We start from the raw sequence: 12,691 nt of genomic DNA on the forward strand, positions 1-12,691 counted from the left end.
GATCAATCCCCTCTTAAATGACAATTATGGGGGTCCTTGATGAATGTGTAACGGCAGGCTATGAATGCCAAAATTTTCTGTAACGATTATGTATTTAATACTGAAGAATATTTTTCATTGAATGTCATCGAGTGACAAATATTCGTTTATCCTCGTTAGCAATATTTTTTTCGGAGTCTGCCCTGTGCCAACCAAAGCTGATATCCCCGCTCTTGGTTCCCCCTTGCCTCATTTTTTGTCTGTCTCTGATTCTCATGTGTCGCTCTATTATTCAAGTATTTAATATGAACCGATTTTACCCTATACAGATAGTCTCCCCTACTTTCCGGCGGTACATCTTTGTGTCATCGGGAAGTTGGTGAAAATTTATTTCTTGGCGGAAAATTTTATGATCCCTTCAGAAAAGCTTTTGACACTTGATTAGATGCACGTCTCTCCGCATTTAATACCCCGAACACGCGTCACTCCATGATTTAGTAATATTTTTGCCGGTTCTCGAAGTAATCATGGCCACGATTTTAGCCGCCTGTTTCTTTACTTATATGCTCCATTCTTCTTCTTTTACACTTCACATCTCTTCAAACTCTTTCAACTTCTTTGAATTCAACTCTTTCTTGCTTTCTCTCTTATTTAATCTTCTTCTTCAAAGAACTTTTATTACCTTCCGCTAACCATGACTTCTCCAAAAACTCCAGTTCTCTTAAAAACAAAGAAAACACCAATGATGCTGCCCCTCCTAAGGTGAGCAACATCATTCCCAGAAGACTCAACACAACCAAGGACTTCGAAGAGAAGTTTAGTTCTACAAGTTCTCGTACATGAGTTGTTGGCGTGTACCTTTCTTCCATCCGTCCTTCTAGCATTTCTGTTGTCAAGGAGGATTGTGATTGCCATGATCTGAACATCATCCCTCCCGAACTGGTGGAGCGAGTAATCTTCCCTAAGAAGGGTTTTTTTATGTATGTTTATACGTACATATTCACTTTGGGTGCGTTTTCTTTGAGCAGGGGAATTGACCCCGTGATTTTGGAGTTGTGCCACATATGGGCCCTTCGGTGTGACGAAAGGTAGCCTGTCTATGGCGGATGTGCCAGGAGATAAAGGAAGAGTTCACCTTGGCTTACATAATGAAACTCTATTCCCCCAAGATTTTTCGTATGGGGGAGGGGGTAATAAACTTCAGCAAACATGGCCATCATGCTCTGCTCACTAGCATGGATGATGACAACGACCGTGGATGGATGAAGCGGTTTATTGTTGTTGCCACCAGAGATAAATCCCAGCCATAAATCCATCTTTCCCTGAGTCATGGACTCGTACACGTAAGTTCAACGTTTGTCTTTTCTCTAAAAAAAAGGTTGTTTCGTGTTGATATTGATCCTTCTCTTTTCATTATTTTAGCAACTCGGTGGACACTACCAAGGGTTGAAGGCTTGGATCATTGGGTTCAGAAAATCTTGAACATTACCATGCCTGAGACCCGCTGATGGAAAGAACTAGCCCACAAATACGGGTGAAAGGCAAAAAATCATGGTAGAAGAAACTAATCTTGTCTTTATCTTTGTGTAGAAGAAAATTGATTAACTTTTTTTCCCGTTGAATTCAGGTCTTCCGCAGGGCTCTGTTACCATCCCCGATGAGGATGTTTTGGTTGATCCTGCAGAGGCTGCGAGGTTGATGAAGGAGGCTTTTACCCGAACAGATGCCACCAGACCTGCTTCCGGTGCAAGTGTTTCCTCTCGAAGTCCCCCGCCGGAAAGCAAGCAACCGAAAAGATGACGCTCTTCCTCAACCGAGGGCAAGAATAAAAAGGCAAAAAAATTCGCGCCCGAACCAGTCGTAGTCATTATGGTGATTGATGATGATGGGGAAGCCAGTGATGAAGGGGCTTCCCTATGAAGGAGACAAAGACCTTTATCAGCTGAATCTGAAAAGCTTATAACCCCAACCGAGAATGATGCCTGTCACGACCCGGAATTCCCAACCTCGGGATCGTGATGGCGCCTAATATTTCACTTTCTAGGCAAGCCAACGTTAGATGTAATTATTAACCATTTTAACAAACTTCAAATACGATGACAATAAAGAAACTGAATAGTCTGAAACAAGGTAAATAAACTAATAAGTGATGAAATCCAAATACAAACCCCGGATCTGATGTCACGATTACATGAGCATCCAAGATACTACAAATAATGGTCTGAAATAAACATAATTGTCTGAATCAAATGAAAAGCTAAAAGATGTAGAAGGGGACTTCAGAGCTGCGGACGTTGTGCAACTATACCTCAAGTCCCCACCATATAATCGTCTATCAATATTATAGTCCATCCTTATTCCGATATTTCAATTCATTAGCTTTCAATTTACGTTGCGGCGTGCAACCCGCTCCCCAAACAATGTCAATTAGCAATAGTAGCTCAATAACTAAGATTTACAAGAAATCATACATCAAGAGAACCAATGTACGAGCAATGCAGAATAACATGATAATCAAAGAGACTCGAACTACTCGGATATCTCAACTTTACCAACTCAATGATATCTACTTTTAACAATACGTACAAGTGAAACTACTTCAATGAAGGCAACAATTAATACGAAACTATAAGGCAACAAGGCATAAGAAAATTTAGATATATAAGGGAAACAAATAGAGACAAGTAGTAAATAATTATGGAATCATAGAGGGGATGAACAATTGAATACAAGAAATGCTAAATGGCAAGTAGCAAGTATGACATGGAAGTCAAATAATCATGTAGCAATTAATGCATGAAACAAGACATAATATGAAGTAATGAAGATAGGGAAAACAAGTAATGTAACAGTTAAGTCATGGAATAAAGTAATTAATGAAATACGGGATGGAAACAAATAATTTGACATCGTATATACACTTGTCACCGCTACACATGTAATTCACATAGCACATCGCTCAACGGTTCCTAATTCCCTCAAATCATGGTTAGACCCAACGCTTACCTCGCTCCGCACGCGAATCAAAGCTCTACCGGTGCCTTTCCTCTAAATTCCGCCTCCAAACCAATCGAATCTAACAAAAACCGACTCAATAATATCAAATAATGCTAGGAAAATCAATTAAAATACATAAAGTTAAGATCTTTATACATTTTCCCAAAAAGTTAACAAAAGTCAACCCGGGCCCGCTTGATTTGTGTTAATACCCAATTTTGCCCTCATATTTTTATAAATATCATATATTTTTAAAAGATATCATTCATGTATCATCACCAATTTACGAGAGTCATACGAGTATTTTCTATAATTTTTCATAATTTCTAAAAGCTTTAAAATTGATTTTCTTACATTTAAATTATTTGAATATGTATAGATTACCCTCTAAATTATTTTGATGTGACTTAATCATCCGAATTTATTATTTTCATCCACATATATATCTCATAATATTTTTCTTTGTTTTTATATAATTATATTTGTATTTTAAAACTATTTTATACAATTTTGCAATAATAGCCTATATTCTATACATAATTGTATATATTATATTATTTATATCAAAATAGCTTTTCTTATATTTTTTTAATGTTAAGTTATTATTTTACTGCCGAATAATATTTTTAATTATTTATTAGTCATTTTTATAATTTATATTTTTAATAAATTTCGTGTATTTAAACTGTGTACCAACTTTTGAGTTAATTTCGGACCCAATACACCAGCCCAAACCCCAAAACCTCAGCCCAATAATCCCAAACCCAAACCAGACAACCCCTAACCTGGTCGCAACCCACCTTACGATCCGCCCCACTTCCCCTTTAATCATGATTGTTGATCTTAGATGGTCAACGACCCACAATAGCCCTTCCCCTTTCCTTATATCTCCATAACCTAAACCCTAGAGACATTTTCCCCACCCAGTCGCCTCTGCACTTTCTCATCTCCCCACTCCTACACTAAACCCTAGCCCCCTCATCCCAAATCCCCTCAAAACCCGGCTAAATCATGAAATTCTTTCACAATCTTCTTACCTTATTTGCATTATCTCATTATCATTCATACGTCGTGGTGTTACTTAGTATTGGCCCAATTTTGGCAAGTATTACCTATTCGAATCGAGTGAAATCATCCTCAACTTACAAGATTTAGACGAAAATCTGTCTGTATACACTCTCAACAAGGTCGTATGGGTCTGATTCCCCGAGATTCTTGGCTAATTTTTTGACTACTCGTCAAACTAGGGTTTGTCCAATTTTTACCTATTCTGAATCGGAATAGGCTATGCGTGCGATTTTCCTTTTCCTTGCTTGAGCTTGATTGATTTTCTTTCCTTATTTTGTGCTTAATTATCTATCACCCATGTTTGTTCGTTCAACTTTTACCACTACAAAAACCCCTTCCCCGTTCCCTTTTGAGGCCTCAAGGATTATTGCTGAATCACGACATTAGTCTCTCATTCTCACTCATTATACTCTGGAATTTGAGACCCTCGACGGCTGAAAGCCAAGGCCATTCGAATTCGATTGTATTCTTTCTCACTGCGAGCACAGCCCGGGGTTCATTCGAGACCCTTGGGAACTCTGACGCATTGTAATTTAGGGGATTCTGCTGCTCTTTTCTACTGTTAAATGAACTACTTCTGGAAATTGCTCTTCACATTTGCTTGTTCGTTAATTGGTAACTGGTAAGTTCTTTTGGCCTTTGTAGTTTTATTCTCTGTTCGTGTGTGTTATTGCTCTATATATCTATGTCATTGAGAGTTTTGTGAATTAATATGCTTCTATGTCATCTCTATTTGCAGCCTATTTGCACAGAACTTATTCTCGTGGTTCTATATTTTTCTAGCATCTGAACTAGCCTAAATTCTAACTCTGATTCTAGCTTTCTTAAGCATGTCTAGCCTGGTGTGTTTGTGTGTGTCTGAATATTATATCTACTGATTGTCCTGAGTTTATCTTCTACCATGTTCTGAATTCTTATGATAAATCAATTTATGCCTAGAATATGTTCTAATTCCTATTAAATCATTTATGTATAACTTAATGCTTTCCTAGAGTTATTTCTTGATCACGTTGATTAGCCAAACATGCTTTCTTTCCACTTAACGTGTGCTCCCTGATTTGTTCAATCTAGTGCTCTTTAATATTGCCTAAAGACCTTTAGAATGAAATGCAATATCTAGCCCCTTCTCCTATATGTTATCAAGACCTAGTGTCTGGATGTCCTGTTAATCTGGAGTTGATATATTTTCACCTTTCATGAGTTCTGATATTGTTTCTGAACTTTGGTATTATGATTGATGCTCAGCGTGTTACCGTTTTCTCATTCTCAACTAAGTGATTGCTCGATCATGAACTTGTTCTGTTATGTTGTTTTCACTAGGCCTTCATGTTAAAACTTTCATATGGAGGCTATGCTATATTTGTTCTTGTCTATGACTCTATTAGATTTTCATGTTTAAATCTTGTGTCTAAAGTTCTTTTAGGCTAATTTTGAATCATTTTACTTTTGAAACTCTTTTGGAATAGTTCAATATCCTATGATGGTCAATCCTATCACTTTAGCTTTATTTCTGAGAACACAAGTATGAACCTGCCTTGTGAACTTGTCAGTATTTCATGTGATCTTGTCTATGTGCTTTGGCTAGAACTGTTATTAGTTACAGCTTTAGGAGTTAAGTGTGAAAAGTTATTTAACTAATTCCATGAATGGTTTGTCACCCGTATGGTTAAGTTTGGCATCCATTTGGCTAAGTAAGTTATTCGTTGGGCATGTTTTTGGGCCATATGTGTAGTTTGACCTTGGCATTGGATTCAGGAAGATTCTACTGTCCTTGTGAGCCTGAGATTTGGGTCTGTTGGTTGGTGAGGCTACTGAAGGCCTAGAAATTCATTGGGTTATTTTATAGTGGGCTTATACTGTTTGACGGGGCTTGTATTTGTTTCACTGTGTATTTCGTCATCTTTGAGTTTGTATTATTCCATTTTTGTCATGTAACTTGTAATAACGAATAATTGGGGCGTTAGTGAAATTCGGGAATGGGTTTGCTTTATTCTTGCATAAAGGGTTGAGAACATGCCTATGGGTCTATATGTTTTATTTTCTATTCTGTTTGACTTGCTCTACTTCTGCACGCTAATAGAAATCATGTCTATAGGAACCACACATATCTCACCTAATTTGACTAATACTCGCTACCTCAAACATGTTAGCCATTACTATACTTGATTTCTATGTTATTATTGTGCGTTTAGACAACATGCCTATAGGATGTATAACATATGCTTTGTCAACCTAGAAACCATGCCTATAGGAAATCTCACACTTCACTTAACTTGCCTATTACCTGTACATTATTCAAAAGCATGTTTGTTTGACTAAATATTTTACTCGCTATCATGTCTACTTCTATATGATTATTAGTAGCATGCCTATAGAGTTGTAATCATACATACCTTTGTTAATGCTCATCTAGATACCATGACTATAGGGTCTTAACTAACTAATTAATTAATTAATCGGTTGCTTCTATTGTTTTATTATACTGCCACCTAGATAGCATGCCTATAGAATGAGTATGACAAAATTGAGTTCAAATACTAACCATTAGAAATCTTGCTTATAAGATATTGTTACTTTCCTAGAGAGTATATCTATAGACTTAAACGTTGGTAATGTCAAGTTTTCTAATAGCTCTCACTGCCCGTTGCGCAAACCACTTAGAATTCACGTCTATAGGTTTTATAACACATGTAATCTGCAAATTAGTTAATTTGGAACAGCAGCACTGCCTGCACGACTTGAAATCAGAATCATATAGAAATCATGCCCATATGACTTAATGACTCAAATACGTCTTAATCTGGAAATTGTCTATTGTGTAGCCTGGAACTTGTTTGCGTGCTTTGTCGTTATGTATGGAGGCTAACATGAGCCACTCTTTGCTATTATGTGTTGTCCTACTTGTTTTGAATACGTGATTAGTTTTATCATTTTGAGCAACCTAAGTAAAGTCTAGAACCACCCAAATAGAGGTCTAGAGCCTCCTGGACCATAGGCAAGGGACAGGTAGTGCACGCATAGGGTACGATTTAGAATTGAATTAGAGCGCCTTTAGGTAACGACTTCAACATAGTAATAGGGTAGCAAGATATAATAGTTTGTGCTCGCTGAATAATATGAGCAACTCCCTACCTTAAGGGAGTTGCAAAGTATTATTTATGTTGCACGGGGTGATCCTTTAGGCTAAAAAACTTAGGACCCCCTTTTCTTTATATACTTGTTATTTACAATTAGTCATCTAACGTATACCAATTTAGTTGTATCCTTGTAATCATTAAGGATTTGTACCAATTCTCATGTGTTATGATAATATTCTTCGACTTCTATACTTCCCTTTGTTTATTTGATCACCTAGCCTAATAATATAATCCACATAGTTTAAAATTCGGTCGGGATCCACAGTTGTGGACCTTGGGGAGTGCCTAACACCTTCTCTTTGAGGTAATTTTAGCCCTTACCCAATCATTGGTGACTCGGACTAGTTAAAATAGAGTTATTTGCAAATAGGTGCCCTAACACATCTTAAAAATCGTTCGGTGGCGACTCTTCTCTTTTAATTACCTTCCTTTAAAATAGTTGTCACACGCGAAAGCAGGGCGCGACAGTCAGAACCCGAAATTTGGACCAAAACCCAATTACCCATTTACTCTCGAGCCCGATTATGTAATTAGTTTCGAAATCCGACCTCAATTTGAGGTCTAAATCTCAATTTTACAACCCCCACTCAATTTTCTCAAATCCCTAATTTTCAACCATGAAAGAACATAGATTAAGGCTAGAAATTAGTAGGTGATGATGGAAATGGAAGAAAACAAGTTAAAATATACTAACCTATGAAAGGGTGATGAAATTTCTCTTCAAAATCGCCTCTAGGCCGAGCTCTTATAGAAAGATGGTGAAAATGGGTGAAATCCCGTGTCTGGAATGTTTATATGACTGGGCGTCAGATGTTCATCGCATTTGCGAGACACCTGACGCGTTCGCGAGACACCTGACACGTTCGCGAAGGGCACTGCCCAGTTAACTTACTCGATCGCGAAATACTCTACGCGTTCGCGTAGGCTTAGCCCAACTCACGTTCATGTTCGCGAGCCTGGGCTCGCGTTCAGGTAGAGTAAGTTCCATTCCCAGCCCCCGCTACGCGTTCGTGATTGAGTGGCCGTGTTCGCGAATGATAGATCCCCTACTACTCCGCGTTCGCGACCAAAACCTCGCATTCGCGATGAATAAATCTACCACAGTCCCTAAACTACTCTTCGCGATCGCGAAGAAGGACACACCAGCTGACAACAGAAGCCAAAACAAGAAATTCTAAGTTCAAAACATTTGTAGCCTATCCGAAACTCACCCGAGCCCTCGGGGCTCCAAATCAAACATGCACACAAGTGTAAAAATATCAAAGAAACTCGCTCATGCGATCAAAATACCATAATAACACCTAGAACTACAAATCGGACACCAAAATGAATGAAGTTTTCAATGAAACTTAAGAACATGCAATTTCTCAACCAGAAGTCCGAATCATGTCAAATCAACTCCGTTTATGCACCAAATTTTGCAGACAAGTCATAAATACTGTAATTAAATTATACCAAGTTCCGGAACCAAAATCTGAATCTGATATCAACAAAGTCAACCTAATGTCAAACTTATGAATCCTTTAAACCTTTAAATTACAAGTTTACAACAAATTATGATAAATCAAGTTAGGGACTTTCGAATTCGATTTCGGACCCACCGGGACCATCAAAATACTGATCAGGGTCCATTTACACAAAACATTGACCGTAGTCAACTCAAATGAGTTTTAAGGTACGATTTTATATTTTCATCAATTTTCTCATAAAAATCTTCAAAAATGGGGACACTCACTGTGCACGTAAATTAAGAAAGTCTAAACGGAGTTATTCGCGGTTTCGAAACACAAAAATGAGGGCTAAAACTTAAAATGACCTATCGGGTCATCACACCTTTCGGGTAATCACATTCTCCACCTCTAAAACAAATATTCGTCGTCGAACGGACATAGAAAGGTACCTGGACTGGTGAAAAGGTGTGAATATCTACTATGCATGTCCGACTCGAACTCCCACATAGCTGCCTCGATCGGCTGACCTCTCCAATATACTCGAACTGAAGTATAACTCTTAGACCTCAACTGCTGAACTTGCCGGGCTAGAATAGCCACCGGCTCCTCCTCACAAGTCAAATCCTTATCTAATTGGACTGAGATGAAATCTAACACATGGGACGGATCACTGTGATACTTTCGAAGTATGGAGACATGGAATACCGAATGGACTGCTGATAAACTAGGTAGCAATGTGAGCTTGTAGGCCACCTCAGCCACTCTCTCAAGAATCTCGGTTTAATATACCTAGGGCTCAACTTGCCCTTCTTTCTGAATCTGATCACACCCTTCATGGGTGAAACCCGGAGCAATACCCCCTCTCTAACCATGAATGCAACATCACGAACTCTACGGTCGTCATAACTCTTCTACCTAGACCGAGTGGTGCGAAGTCGATCCTGAATAATCTTGACCTTATCCAAGGTATTCTGTACCAAATCTGTACCCAACAATCGAGCATCCCCCGGCTCGAACCATCCAACTAGCGAACGACACCACCTACCGTATAATGCCTCATAGTGAGCCATCTGAATGCTCGACTTGTAGCTGTTATTAAAGGCAAAATCCACAAGCATAAAGAACTGATCCCAAGAACCCCTAAAATCCATAATACGAGCGCGAAGCATATCCTCCAATATTTGAATTGTGCGCTCGAACTTCCCGTCCGTCTGGGGATGAAATGTTGTACTCAACTCAACCTGCGTGCCCAACTCACATTGTACGGCACTCTGGAAGTACGAGGTGAAACGCGTACCTCGATTAGAAATGATAGACACGGGCACACCGTGAAGACGGACGATCGCGTGGATGTAGATCTCAGCTAACCGCTCTAGAGAATAGGTAACTGCCACTAGAATGAAATGTGCTGACTTGGTCAATCTGTCCACATTAATGAACCATACCGCGTCGAACTTCTTCTGTGTCCGTGGGATTCTAACAGCAAAATCCATAGTGATACACTCCAACTTCCACTCGGGAATATCTAACCTCTCATGCAAACCACCAGACCTCAGATGCTCATACTTTACATCCTTACAATTTAGACATCGAGCTACATATGCAACTATATCTTTCTTTATCCTTCTCCACCAATAATGCTTCCACAAGTCCTGATACATCTTGGCAGTACCCGGATGAATAGAATAACGTGAATTGCGGGCCTCCTCAAGAATTAACTCACGAAGCCCGTCCACATTGGGCACATAAATACGACCTTGCATCCTCAAAACCCCATCATCTCCAATAGTAACCTGCTTGGCACCATCGCGACGTACCGTGTCCTAAAGGACAAGCAAATAGGGATCATCATACTGACGCTCTCTGATACGCTCAAACAAGGAAGACCGAGCGATTGTGCAAGCTATCACACGACTGGGCTCTAAAACATCTAACCTCACAAATTAATTGGTCAAAGCCTGAATATCTGCGGCAAGCGGTCTCTCATCAACTGTGGCCATCATGCTTTGCTCACCAGTATGAATGATAATAACGATCATAGATGGATGAAGTGGTTTGTTGTTGTTTCCACCAGGGATATCATCCAGGCCATAAATCCATCTTTCCCTAAGTCATGGACTCATACATGTAAGTTCAACGTTTGTCTTTTCTCTGAAAAAAGGTTGTTTCGTGTTGATATTGATCCTTCTCTTTTCATTATTTCAGAAACTCTGTGGACACCACCAAGGGTTGAAGGATTGGATCAATGGGTTCAGAAAATCCTGGACATTACCATGCCTGAGACTCGCTGGTGGAAAGAACTAGCCCCCAAATACGGGTGGAAGGCCAAAAATCATGGTAAGTTGACTTGCGAAACTAATCTTGTCTTTATTTTTGTGTATAAGAAAATTGATTAACATTTTTTTCCCATTGAATTCAGGTCTTCCGCAGGGCTCTGTTACCATCCCCGATGAGGATGTTTTGGCTGATCCTGCAGAGGCTGCAAGATAAAAAGGAAAAGAAAGTCGCGCCCAAGCCAGCCGTAGTCATTGTGGTAATTGGTGCTGTTGGGGAAGCCAATGATGAAGGGGCTTCCCTACGAAGGAGACAACGACCTTCATCAGCTCAATAGAATGCTTAATCTGAATAGCTTATAACCCCAACTTAGGACGATACCTGTCACGACCCAAAATTCCCAACCTCTGGACCGTGATGGCGCCTAATATTTTACTTGCTAGGCAAGCCAGCGTTGGATGTAATTATTAACAATTTTTAACAAACTTCAAATACGATGATAATAAAGAAACTGAATAGTATGAAACAAGGTAAATAAACTAATAAGTGACGAAATCTAAATACAAACCCCGGATCTGATTTTACGATTACATGAGTGTCTATGATACTACAAATAATGGTCTAAAATAAACAAAACTATCTGAATCAAATGAACAGCTAAAAGAAGTAGAAGGGGACTTCAAAACTGCGAACGTTGTGTACCTATACCTCAAGTCTCCTCTAGGTAGCTGGATTCCAGCAAGTTTACAGTACGCCACTGGAACCAACTCTGGTATCTACACAAGAATTGTAGAGTGTAGTATGAGTACAACCGACCCTATGTACTCTGTAAGTGTCGAGCCTAACCTCGACGAAATAGTGATGAGGCTAAGGCGGGTCACTTACATTAACCTGTACGTAATAATAATAATAATAATAATAATAATTACAGAAAAGACAGTAATAGAAGTAAAGCAGGTAACTCATATCAATGAAACTCAAATCAACCAGCAGAGAGCCCTGAATTGACTAGTCATATGACTCATCTCAACAACCGAGGGTAATCCATCAATTACAACAAATATAACTTTTATCAACATGTTGCGGCGTGCAACCCCGATCTCATAATATCAACTTTAAACTATCTGTTGCGGCACACAACCTGACCCCACCATATAATCGTCTGTCAATATCATAGTCCATCCTTATTCCGACATTTCAATTCATTAGCTTTCAATTTTCGTTGCGACGTACAACCCGCTCCCCAAATAATGTCAATTAGCAGTAGTAACTAATAACTAAGATTTACATGAAATCATACATCAAGAGACCAAATGTACGAGCAATGGAGAATAACATGATAATCAAAGATACCTGAACTACTCGGATGTCTCAACTTTACCAACTCAACGATATCTACTTTTAATAATGTGTACAAGTGAAACTACTTTAATGAAGGCAACAATTAATATGAAACTATAAGGCAACAAGGCATAAGACAATTTAGATATATGAGGGAAACAAATAGAGACAAGTAGTAAATAATTATGGAATTAGGGAGGGGATGAAAAATTTAATACAAGAAATGCTAAATGGCAAGTAGCAAGTATGACATGGAAGTCAAATAATCATGTAGCAATTAAGGCATAAAACAAGACATAATATGAAGTAATGAAGATAAGGAAAAAAAGTAATATAACGGTTAAGTCATGAAATAAAGTAATTAAAGAAATATGGGACGAAAACAAGTAATTTGACGGCTTATATACACTCGTCGCCTCGCATATACGCCGCTACACATGGAAT

The sequence above is a fragment of the Nicotiana tabacum genome, chromosome 24 (genome assembly GCF_000715075.1).
Source record: "Nicotiana tabacum cultivar K326 chromosome 24, ASM71507v2, whole genome shotgun sequence".
NCBI lineage: Eukaryota > Viridiplantae > Streptophyta > Magnoliopsida > Solanales > Solanaceae > Nicotiana > Nicotiana tabacum.